We start from the raw sequence: 12890 nt of genomic DNA, 5'->3' as shown, positions 1-12890 counted from the left end.
AGCCACAGCACCCAGCTAAAAGCTACCGCTTTATAAATATTCTTTGTTTTGCCATCTTTTATTACTTTAAACATGTCTTGTAAATAATTCCATTTCAGTCCACTGAGGTCTTTTTTCAGCTTTGTGTTGGTCTATCATACTCCATTTTTCAAACGTATCATCTATTATTGACCAGTCTACCATGTGTGGTCACTTGGAAGAGTTCTGTATTTTTGAAATTACAAACAATGCTGCAATAAATAACCTTGTGCAAATATAGTTTTGTGTTATTGAGAATGTATCATAAGGGTACGCTTCTAAAAGTAAAATTGCCAAGTCAAAAAGTAAGTACCTATGCAGTTTTATTAGGTATTGCCATATTCTCTAGCAGTGTATGAAAATGTCTGATTCTCCAGTAATCCCACAGAAACTGTTTTCATGTTATAAAAGAAATTGCCAGTCTGAGAGTTAATAAATCATATCTCAATATTAATTTGTATTTCTCTAAATATCAGTAGGTTTGAACATATTTTCATAAGCCTAAGGGCCATTTTATTAAACTTTTTTGTTAATTGTCTGTTCATATCTTTTTCTCATTTTTCTATTGGGTGTTGATGGTCTTTAAGTTTTAAAAATTATATGTTAGGGATATAAACCTTTTTTTCTGGAATATGTGCGACAAAATGTTCTCCTCTATCTTCAGTTGTCTTTTATATTTATTCGTGCTGTTTTATGTAAGGCAAAATATTTACATAGTCAGATTTTTCAATCTTTCTTTTCATTGCCTCTGAACTTTCGGGTCACAATTAGAAGACATTTCTACACTGATGTTAAAGGGGAATTCATGCATAATTTCTTCTTCTATTACTCTTATGGTTTACTTTTTTTTTTTTTTTTACATTTTGATCCATTGTTCATTTGCAATTGATTCTTGTATATGGTGTGTGGTATGATCATAATTTTGTTTTTGCAAATTAGTTTTTGTTCATAGATTGGTTTTGTTTGTAGATCATATGTTTTTGAAAAAAGGCCCAGTTGTCCCATTAATATTAGAAGGTCATCTCTTTCCTAGTAATTTGAGATGTCATCATTATTAGATATAAAAAGTATCAGCCAGATGCTGTGGCTCACGCCCGTAATCCCAGCACTTTGGGAGGCTGAGGCGGTTGGATCACGAGGTCAAGAGATCGAGACCATCCTGGCCAACATGGTGAAACCACATCTCTACTAAAAATAAAAAAATTAGCTGGGTGGTGTTGCACACACCTGTAGTCCCAGCTACTTGGGAGGTTGAGGCAGGAGAATCACTTGAACCTGGCAGGCAGAGGTTGCAGTGAGCCTAGATCGCGCTACTGCACTACAGCCTGGCGACAGAGCAAGACTCTGTCTCACATTTTTATATATATATAATATATATTGTATATATAATATATAGTATAAATATATATAAATTTATTATATAAACAAAAATGTATCATATAATATATGTAGTCGGGCCTATATGTGATTTTTAAATTCTTGTTTGTTCATATACCACTAACAATATTGTTTTAATTATAGAGGATTTATGGTGTATTTTAGAAACTGTTAGAGTTAGTAACCCCATGTAGTTTTCCTTAGTCTTTTCTATTTGTTCATGTTTGCTTTTTCCATATCAACTCTAACTCTAGAAAATGTGTTTTGGGATTTTTATTGGAATTTCTTAAAGCATACAAATTAACCTAGAGAAAAACTCATTCTATTATTATTATTATTTTGATACGGAGTCTCGCTCTGTTGTCCAGGCGGGAGTGCAGTGGCGGGATCTTGGCTCACTGCAAGCTCCGCCTCCCGGGTTCACGCCATTCTCCTGCCTCAGCCTCCCGAGTAGCTGGGACTACAGGCGCCCACAACCGCGCCCGGCTAATTTTTTTTTTTTTTTCTTTTTTAGCCAAGACGGGGTTTCACTGTGTTAACCAGGATGATCGCGGTCTCCTGACCTCGTGATCCGCCTGCCTTGGCCTCCCAAAGTGCTGGGATTACAGGCGTGAGCCACCGCGCCCGGCCAAAACTCATTCTTTTAATGTTAAACCATTCTATCCCAGAATATGCAATGCCTTCCCATTATTCAGTTCTACTTTGTCTTTCAGGAATATATTAAAGTTCTTCTTCAATAGATTTTTGCACATTTCTTGTTAAATTCATTCCTTAGTATCTACTCCTTTGTTTGTGAAAACATTATTTTTCTGTTAATTTTGTATTCTGCTCTCATAATGAATGTTTGCTTGAGTTAATTTTATCATTGATTTATTTAGCTTTTCCAAGTATAAAATCAAATGTTTGCTAAGAGATTTTTTTCTTAATTATCAATTTTATAGCTCAATTTGATATTTGTTGTCTAATAAACATGGCTAATACTCATAAAGCCATCTTGACTAGTAATGGGGGTAGTTGGCATTTTTGCCTCTTTCCTGATCTTAGGAAACATCTTAATGTTTTAATATTAAGTAAGCATTTAAGTGTTTTAAGTATTTAAGTAAAATAATTGATTTGGGGCTGAAGATGAACATGATCATGTATATAGGAAGTATCATTCAATTTCTGTGTTTTTGAGTTTTTTAAAAATCAGAAATATATGTGTTCTTTCAATAGCTTTTCAGTATCCTTGGAACTATGTCTTAAAATATATTAATCTATATGATATAATATCAATGGATTTCATAGTATTGAACCAATCTTACAGTTCTAGGGTAAATCCCACTTTGTCATGGTGTATTTCTTTCTTAATGTAAAGTCTACTTACTGTTTTGTTTACTATATTTGCATTGCTATCCATAGCAATATTTATTGTTTTATTTTTTGGCACTGTTTTTATAAAATTGAGATATTAATGTTATATTAGCTTTATAAAGAATTAGAAGGTTATCCTTTTTTTTTTTTTTCCTCTGGAACAACAAAGCACTAGATCTTTCTAGTTCACAGAGGGTTGATAGAAGTCCTCTGAGAAAGCATTTTGATTTTTATTTTTCTTTTCTTTCTTTTTATATGGTGCAGTTCCTTAATAATCTTTTCTGCTGTTTTTTCTATGGAAATGGGCCTCTTTAAGGTTGCTATTTCTAATAGGATTATTTTTTGTAAGGTGTTTTACTTGGGAATTTTGTCAAATAAATATTATTTTTTGATGAATTGTCTGCAGAGTAGTCTTTGGTTTTTTAAAATATTACTATTTTTCAATGACTGTTTTGCCTCTTATTTTCTCTATATGTGATTTCTCCCTTTCTTCTTGATCAGGTTAGATGTTAATTTTTTTTTTTTTCAGAAGGACAGGCTTTACATTTATTAAGTTACTGTTTTTCTGTTTTCTCATTAATCATGGCTCTTATCTTTGTTACGTCCTTTCTTATACTTTCCTTTGGCTTACTTTGCTGTTCTTTAGTTGTTGACATCTTTTTTTTTTTAATTTATATCATCTGTAACTTTTTAATCCAATCATTTTCCAACAGAAATTGTTCAGATCAAACTAGACATACCTCAGTATGAATACGCAGCATACACAGTAAAACATGTCAGAAAACATCTCTCTGTTGAAATTACTCCACGTAAGAGAATGATATCTTTTAGTAAAGATTTTACACCATCATCTACATCTCTGTATTTAAAGATCTGGGGTAGGGGAGGACAATGACTTTTCTTTTTAAATTTTTTTTTTTATTATGCTTTAAATTCTGAGATACATATATAGAATGTGCAGGTTTGTTACATAGGTATCCATGTGCCATAGTGGTTTGCTGCACCCATCAACCCATCATCTACATTAGGTATTTCTCCTAATGCTCTCCCTCCCCTTGGCCCCCACACCTCCCTGTGCCCCCAATGTGTGATGTTCCCCTCCCTGTGCCCATATGTTCTCATTGTTCAACACTACTTATAAGTGAGAACATGCAGTGTTTGGTTTTCTGTTCCTGTGTTAGTTTGCTGTGAATGATGGTTTCCAGCTTCATCCATGTCCCTGCAAAGGACATGAACTCATTTTTTTCATGGCTGCATAGTATTCCATGTTGTACATGTACCACATTTTCTATATCCGGTCTATCATTGATGTGCATTTGAGTTGGTTCCAAGTCTTTGCTATTGTGAATAGTGCTGCAGTAAACATATGTATGCATGTGTCTTTATAGCAAAATGACTTATAATCCTTTGCATATATACCCAGTAATGGAATTGCTGGGTCAAATGGCATTTCTATTTTTTTTTATTATTATACTTTATGTTCTAGGGTACATATGTACAACGTGCAGGTTTGTTACATATGTATACATGTGCCATGTTGGTGTGCTGCACCCATTAACTCGTCAATTATATTAGGTATATCTCCTAATGCTATCCCTCCCCACCCCATCCCACAACAGGCCCCAGTTTGTGATGTTCCCCTTCCTGTGTCCAAGTGTTCTCATTGTTCATGAATAGGAAGAATCAATATCATGAAAATGGCCATACCGCCCAAGGTAATTTATGGATTCAATGCCATCCCCATTAAGCTACTAAATGGCATTTCTAATTCTAGATCCTTGAGGAATCGCCACACTGTTTTTCACAGTGGTTGAACTAATTTACACTCCTACCAACATTGTAAAAGCATTCCTATTTCTCCACATCCTCTCCAGCATCTGTCATTTCCTGACTTTTTAATGATTGCCATTCTAACTGGCGTGAGCTGGTATCTCATTGTGGTTTTGATTTGCATTTCTCTAATGACTAGTTATGATGAACTATTTTTCATGTTTGTTGGCTACATAAATGTCTTATTTTGAAAAATATCTGTTCATATCCTTCACCCACTTTTTGATGGGGTTGTTTTTTTCTTGTAAATTTGTTTAAATTCCTTGTAGGTTCTGGGTATTAGCCCTTTGATAGATAGATTGCAAAAATTTTCTCCCATGCTGTAGGTTGCCTGTTCACTCTGATGATAATTCCTTTTGCTGTGCAGAAGCTCTTTAGTTTAATTAGATCCCATTTGTCAATTTTGGCTTTTGTTGCCATTGTTTCAGTGTTTTAGTCATGAAGTCTTTGCCCATGCCTATGTCCTGAATGGTATTGCCCAGGTTTTCTTCTAGGATTTTTATGGTTTTAGGTCTTATGTTTACATATTTAATCCATCTTGAGTTAATTTTTCTATAAGTTGTAAGAAGGGGTCCAGTTTGTTTTCTGCATATGGCTAGCCAGTTTTCCTAACACCATTTATTAAATAGGGAATCATTTCCCCATTGCTTGTTTTTGTCAGGTTTGTCAAAGATCAGATGGTTGTAGATGTGTGTCATTATTTCTGAGGTCTCTATTCTGTTCCATTGGTCTATATCTCTGTTTTGGTACCAGTACCATGCTCTTTTGGTTACTGTAGCCTTGTAGTATAGTTTGAAGTCAGGTAGCATGATGCCTCCAGCTTTGTTCTTTTTGCTTAAGATTGTCTTGGTTATATGGGCTCTTTTTGGTTCCATATGAAATTTAAAGTAGTTTTTCCTAATTCTGTGAAGGATGTCTATGGTAGTTTAATAGGAATTGAATCTATAAATTACTTTGGGCAGTATGACCATTTTCATGGTATTGATTCTTCCTATTCATGAGCATGGAATGTTTTTCCACTTGTTTATGTCCTCTTTTATTTCCTTGAACAGTGGTTTGTAGTTCTCATTGAATAGATCCATCATATCCCCTGTAAGTTGTATTCTAGGTATTTTATTCTGTTTGTAGCAATTGTGAATGGGAGTTCACTCATGATTTGGCTCTATTATTGGTATATAGAAATGCTTGTGATTTTTGCACATTGATTTTGTATCCTGAGACATTGCTGAAGTTTCTTATCAGCTTAAGGAGTTTTGAGGCTGAGATGATGGGGTTTTCTAAATACACAATCATGTCATCTGCAAACAGATAATTTGACATCCTCTCTTCCTATTGGAATCCCTTTATTTATTTCTCTTGCCTGACTGCCCTGGCCAGAACTTCCAATACTATGTTCAATGGGAGTGGTGAGAGAAGGCATCCTTGTCTTGTGCCAGTTTTAAAAGGGAATGCTTCCAGTGTTTTCCCGTTCAGTATGATACTGGCTGTGGGAGTGTCATAAATAGCTCTTATTTTGAGGTATGCTCCATCAATACCTAGTTTATGGAGTGTTTTTTAGCATGAAAGGGTGTTGAATTTTGTCGAAGGCCTTTTCTGCATCTATTGAGATAGTCATGTGGTTTTTGTCATTGGTTCTGTTTATGTGATGGATTTTGTTTATTGATTTATGTATGTTGAACCAGCCTTGCATCCCAGGGATGAAGCCAACTTGATCGTGGTGGATAAGCTTTTTGATGTGCTGCTGGATTCAATTTGCCAGTATTTTATTGAGGATTTTTGTGTCGATGTTCATCGGGGATGGTAACCTGAAATTTTCTTTCTTTTTTTTTTTTTTTTTTTTTTTTTTTTTTTTTTTTTTTTTTGTGTCTTTGCCAGGTTTTGGTATCAGGATGATGCTGGCCTCATAAAATGAGTTAGGGAGGATTTCCTCTTTTTCTATTGTTTGAAATAGTTTTAGAAGTAGTGGTACCAACTCCTCTTTGTACCGCTGGTAGAATTTGGCTGTAAATCCATCTGGTCCTTGGCTTTTTTTGGTTGTTAGCCTATTAATTACTGCCTCAATTTCAGAACTTACTGGTCTATTCAGGGATTCAACTTCTTCCTGGTTTAGGCTTGGCAGGGTGTATATGTCCAGGAATTTATCTTTTTCTTATAGATTTTCTAGTTTATTTGCATAGAGGTGTCCATAGTATTCTCTGATGGTAGTTTGTATTTCTGTGGGATCAGAGGTGATCTCCCCTTTATCATTTTTTTATTGTGTCTATTTGATTCTTCTTTTTGCTTCTTTATTAGTCTAGCTAGCAATCTATTTTGTTAACCTTTTTGGAAAACCAGCTCCTGGATTCATTGATTTTTTTTTTTTTTTTTTTGAAGCGTTTTTTTGTGTCTCTCCTTCAGTTCTGCTCTCAGTTATTTCTTGCCTTCTGCTAGCTTTTGAATTTGCTTGCTCTTGCTTCTCTAGTTCTTCTAATTGTGATGTTAGGGTGTCGATTTTAGATCTTTCCCACTTTCTGATATGGGCATTTAGTGCTAGAAATTTTCCTCTAGACAAGGCTTTAGCTTTGTCCCAGAGATTCTGATATGTTGTGTCTTTGTTCTCATTGGTTTCAAATAACGTATATATTTCTGCCTTAATCTCGTTATTTACCCAGTAGTCATTCAGGAGCAGGTTGTTCTGTTTCCATGTAGTTGTGCAGTTTTGAGGGAGTTTCTTAATCCTGAGTTCTAATTTGATTGCACTGTGGTCTGAGAGATTGTTTGTTATGAATTCCATTCTTTTGCATTTGCTGAGGAGTGTTTTACTTCCAATTATGTGGTCAATTTTAGAATAAGTGTGATGTGGTGCTAAGAAGAATGTATATTCTGTTGATTCGATGTGGAGAGTTCTGTAGATGTCTATTAGGTCCACTTTGTCCAGAGCTGACTTCAAGTCCTGAATATCCTTCATAATTTTCTGTCTCAGTGATCTGGCTAATATTGACAGTTGGGTGTTAAAGTCTCCCACTAATACTGTGTGGGAGTCTAAGTCTCTTTGTAGGTCTCTAAGAACTTGCTTTATGAAGCTGGCTTCTCCTGTACTGGGTGTGTATATATTTAGGATAGTTAGCTCTTATTGCATCGATCATTTTACCATTATGTGATGCCCTTCTTTGTGTTTTTTGATCTTTGTTGGTTTAAAGTCTGTTTTGTCAGAGACTAGGACTGCAATCCCTGCTATTTTTTGTTTGTTTTTTGCTTTTCATTTGCTTGGTAAATCTTCCTCCACCCCTTTATTTTGAGCCTATGTGTGTCTTTGCATGTGAGATGGGCCTCCTAAATAGAGCACACTGATGGGTCTTGACTATTTATCCAATTTACCATTCTGTGTTTTTAATTGGGGCATTTAGCCTGTTTACATTTAAGGTTAATATTGTTATGTGTGAATTTGATCCTGTTATGATGCTAGCTGGTTACTTTGTCCATTAGTTAATGCAGTTTCTTCATAGTGTCAATGGTCTTTATATTTTGGTATGTTTTTGCAATGGTTAGTACTGGTTTTTCCTTTCTATATTTAGTGCTTCCTTTGGGAGATCTTATAATGCAGGCCTGGTGGTGACAAAATCCCTCAGCATTTGCTTGTCTGTAAAGGATTTTATTTCTCCTTCATTTATGAAGATTAGTTTGACTGGATATGAAATTCTGTGTTGAAAATTATTTTTCTTTAAGAATGTTAAATATTGGCCCCCATTCTCTTCTGACTTATAGGGTTTCTGAAGAGAGATTCGCTGTTAGTCTGATGGGCTTCCATTTGTGGGTAACCTGACCTTTCTCTCTGACTGCCCTTAACATTTTTTCCTTCATTTCAACCTTGGTGAATCTGGCGATTATGTGTCTTGGGGTTGCTCTTCTCAAGGAGTATCTTTGTGGTGTTCGCTGTATTTCTTGAATTTGAATGTTGGCCTGTCTTGCTATGTTGGGGAAGTTCTCCTGGATAATATTCTGAAGTGTGTTTTCCAACTTGGTTCCATTCTCCCCATCACTTTCAGGTACACCAATCTTAAATGTAGGTTTGGTCTTCTCACATAGTCCTGTATTTCTTGGAGGTTTTGTTCCTTTCTTTTCATTCCTTTTTCTCTAATCTTGTCTTCCTGCCTTGTTTCATTAAGTTGATCTTCAATCTCTCATATCCTTTCTTCCACTTGATCGATTTGGTTATGGATAGTTGTGTATGCTTCACGAAGTTCTCATGCTATTTTTTCCCACTTCATCAGGTTATTATGTTCTTCTCTAAACTGGTTATTCTAGTTATGAGTTGCTGTAATCTTTTATCGTGGTTCTTAGCTTCCTTGCATTGGGTTAGAACATGGTCCTTTTACTTGGAGGAGTTTGTCATTACCCACCTTCTGAAGCCTACTTCTGTTAATTCATCAAACTCATTCTCCATCCAGTTTTGTTCCATTGCTGGCCAGGAGTTGTGATCCTTTGGAGGAGAAGAGGCATTCTGGTTTTTGGATTTTCAGCCTTTTTGTGCTGGTTTTTCCTCATCTTCATGGATTTATCTACCTGTGGTCTTTGATGTTGGTGATCTTTGGATGGGGTTTTTGCATGGACATCGTTTTTGTTGATGTTGATGCTGTTGCTTTCTCTTTGTTAATTTTCCTTCTACCAGTCAGGATCCCCTTCTCCAGGTCTGCTGGAGTTTGCTGGAGGTTCACTCCAGACCCTGTTTGCCTGAGTATCACCAGTGGAAGCTGTAGAACAGCAAATATTGCTGCCTGCTCCTTCCTCTGGAAGCTTCTGACCAGATGACAGCTGGAGCTCTCCTGTAAGAGGTATCTGTTGACCCCTGCTGCGAGGTGTCTCCCAGTCAGGAGGCACGGGGGTCAGTGACCCACTTGAGACAGTCTGTCCTTTAGCAGACCTGGAATGCTGTGCTGGGAGATCCACTGCTTGCTTCAGAGCCAGCAGGCAGGAACGTTTAAAAGTCTACTGAAGCTGTGCCCACAGCCACCCCTTCCCCCAGGTGCTATGTCCCAGGGAGATGGGAGTTGTATTTATAAGTGTGTGATTGAGGCTGCTGCCTTTCTTTCACAGAGGCCCTGCCCAGGGAGGAGGAATCTAGAGAGGCAGTCTGGCTTCAGTGGCTTTGCAGTACTGTGGTAGACTCTGCCCAGTCCAGACTTCCCAGTGGCTTTGTTTTCACTGTGAGGGGAAAACCGCCTACTCATGCCTCGGTAATGGTGAACAACCCTCTCCCCACCAAGATTGAGCATCCCAGATTGACTTCAGACTGCTATGCTGGCAGCAAGAATTTCAAGCCAGTGGATCTGAGCTTACTGGGCTCCATGGGGGTGGGATCCGCTGAGCAAGACCACGGCTCCCTGACTTTAGCCCCCTTTCCAGGGGAGTGAATGGTTCTGTCATGCTGGTGTTCCAGGTGCCACTGGGGTAGGAAAAATAACTCCTGCAACTGGCTTGGTGTCTGCCCAAATGGCCACCCAGTTTGTAATTGAAACCCACGGCCCTGGTGGTATAGGCACCCAAGGGAAACTCCTGGTCTTTGGGTTGCAAAGACCATGGGAAAAGTATAGTATCTGGGTCAGATAGCACCATCCCTTCTGGCACAGTCCATCTCCCTTGGCTAGAGGAGGGAGTTCCCTGACCCCTTATGCTTCCTGGGTGAGGCAACACCTTACCCTGCTTCTGCTTACCCTCCCATAGGCTGCATCCACTGTTTAACCAGTCCCAATGAGATGAATCGGGTACCTCAGTTAAAAATGCAGAAATCGGCTGGGCGCGGTGGCTCAAGCCTGTAATCCCAGCACTTTGGGAGGCCGAGACGGGCGGATCCCGAGATCAGGAGATCGAGACCATCCTGGCTAACACGGTGAAACTCCGTCTATACTAAAAAAATACAAAAAAATTAGCCAGGCGAGGTGGCGGGCGCCTGTAGTCCCAGCTACTCAGGAGGCTGAGGCAGGAGAATGGCATAAACCCGGAAGGCGGAGCTTGCAGTGAGCTGAGATCCAGCCACTGCACTCCAGCCTGGGCGAAAGAGCGACACTCCGTCTCAATTAAAAAAAAAAAAAAAAAAAAAAAAAAAAAAAGCAGAAATCACCTGCCTTCTGTGTTGGTCTCACTAGGAGCTGCAGACCAGAGCTATTCATATTCCACCATCTTGTGTTGACATCTTTTGAGCCAGATATTTTATTTATTCTGATAACTGTTGTAGTGCTAAGAATTTTTTTGTTTATTGCTTTAAATGAACCCATAGATTCTAATATGTAGTGTTTATATTTTTAGAAATTCTATTATCTCAGTGTTTTCCCTTTTTACCCAAGTCAGTTAATAGATGTTTTGTTTTATATTGTTTCAATTAAAAAGTTTTTGTTTTTGTCAATGTCTACTTTTATTGCATTATGATCAGAGTTGTTTTTAATGTATCTGCCTTGAAATTAGAGCTATTTTTAGTGTCACCTATTGGTTTACTTGAAAACAAGTAAAAACAAGTACATAATAAAATTGGTACTTGAGAAGGTAATATTCTCTATTTTAAGAATGTAAATTTCAAAATCTATGCATAGATCTATCTTATTGAGAGTTTTTAACATGAAGGGATGTTGAATTTTATTGAAAGCCTTTTTCTGCATCTGTTGAGATAATCATGTGGGTTTTGTCTTTGTTTTTTTCCCCCATTCAGTATGACATTGGCTGTGGGTTTGACATAAATAGTTCTTATTATTTTTAGAGATGTTCCATCAATAACTAGTTTATGGAGTTTTTTTTTAGCATGAAGTGGTGTTGAATTTTATCAAAGGCCTTTTCTGCATCTATTGAGATAATCATATGGGTTTTGTCTTTAGTTCTGTTTATGTGATAAATCACATTTATTGATGTGTGTATGTTGAACCAACCTTTCATCCTGGGGATGAAGCCTGCTTGATCATGGTGAATGAGCTTTTTAATGCACTGCTATATTCAGTTTGCCAGTATTTTGTTGAGGATTTTTGCATTAATGTTCATCAAGGATATTGGCCTCAAGTTTTCTTTTTTGTTTGTATCTCTGCCAGGTTTTGGTATCAGGATGATGCTGGCCTCATTGAGTAAGGGAGGAGTCCCTCCTTTTCAATTTTTTGGAATAGTTTCAGTGGAAATGGTACCAGCTCTTCTTTGTACCTCTGGTAAAATTCAGCTTTGAATCAGTCTGGTCCTGGGCTTTTTTTGGTCGGCATGCTATTTATTACTGCCTCAATTTCAGAATTTATTAATGGTCTATTCAGAGATTCAGTTTCTTCCTGGTTCAGTATTGGGAAGGTGTATTTATTCAGGAATATATCCATTTCTTCTATATTTTCTAGTTTATGTGCATAGAGGTATATATGGTATTCTCTGATGATTTTATTTCTGTGGGGTCAGTGCTGATAATCCCCTTATCAATTCTGATTGTTCATTTGAATCTTCTCTCTTTTCTTCATTCGTCTAGTTAGTGTTCTGTTTTATTATTTCAAAAAAACAGCTTCTTGATACTTTTTTTTGTTTGTTTTTCATATCTCTTTCAGTTCAGCTCAGCTCTGATCTTGGTTATTTCTTGTCTTCTGCTAGCTTTGGGGTTTGTTTGTTCCTGGTTCTCTAGATCATTTTCATAATGTTAGGTTGTTAACTTGGGAACTTTCAACCTTTTTGATGTGGGCATATGGTGCTAAAATTTCCCTCTTAACGCTACTTTAGCTGTGTTCTAAAGATTCTGATACATTGTATCTTTTTTCTTAATGGTTTCAAATAACTTCTTGCTTTCTACCTTAATTTCATTATTTACCCAAGAGTCATTCAGGAGCAAGTTATTCAATTTCCACATCCCTTCATGTTAAAAACTCTCAAACTAGGTGCTGAAGGAACATAACTCAATAAGATCCATATATGGCAAACCCACAGACAATATCATACTGAATGGGCAAAAGCTGAAAGCATTCCCCTTGAAAACCAGTACAAGACATGGATGGCCTCTCTCACCACTCTTATTTGGCATAATATTGGAAGTTCTCGCCAGGACAATCAGGCGAAGAAAGAAATAAAGCTATTCAAATAGGAAGAGGGGAAGTCAAATGATCTTTGTTTGCAGATGACATGATCCTATACCTAGAAAATCCCATCATCTCTGCCTAAAAGCTTCTTAAGTTGATATGCAACTTCAGCAATTTCTCAGAATACAAAATCAATGTGCAAAAATCGCTAGCATTTCTATACACCAATGACAGGCAAGCTGAGAGTCAAATCATGAATGAACTCTCATTCAAAATTACCACAAAAAGAATAAAATATCTAGGAATACAGCT

Source organism: Macaca thibetana, chromosome 6, assembly GCF_024542745.1.
Source record: "Macaca thibetana thibetana isolate TM-01 chromosome 6, ASM2454274v1, whole genome shotgun sequence".
In the NCBI taxonomy this organism is placed as follows: Eukaryota; Metazoa; Chordata; class Mammalia; order Primates; family Cercopithecidae; genus Macaca; species Macaca thibetana.
The sequence above is the reverse complement of the archived record's forward strand: the minus strand, read 5'-3'. Positions refer to the sequence as shown.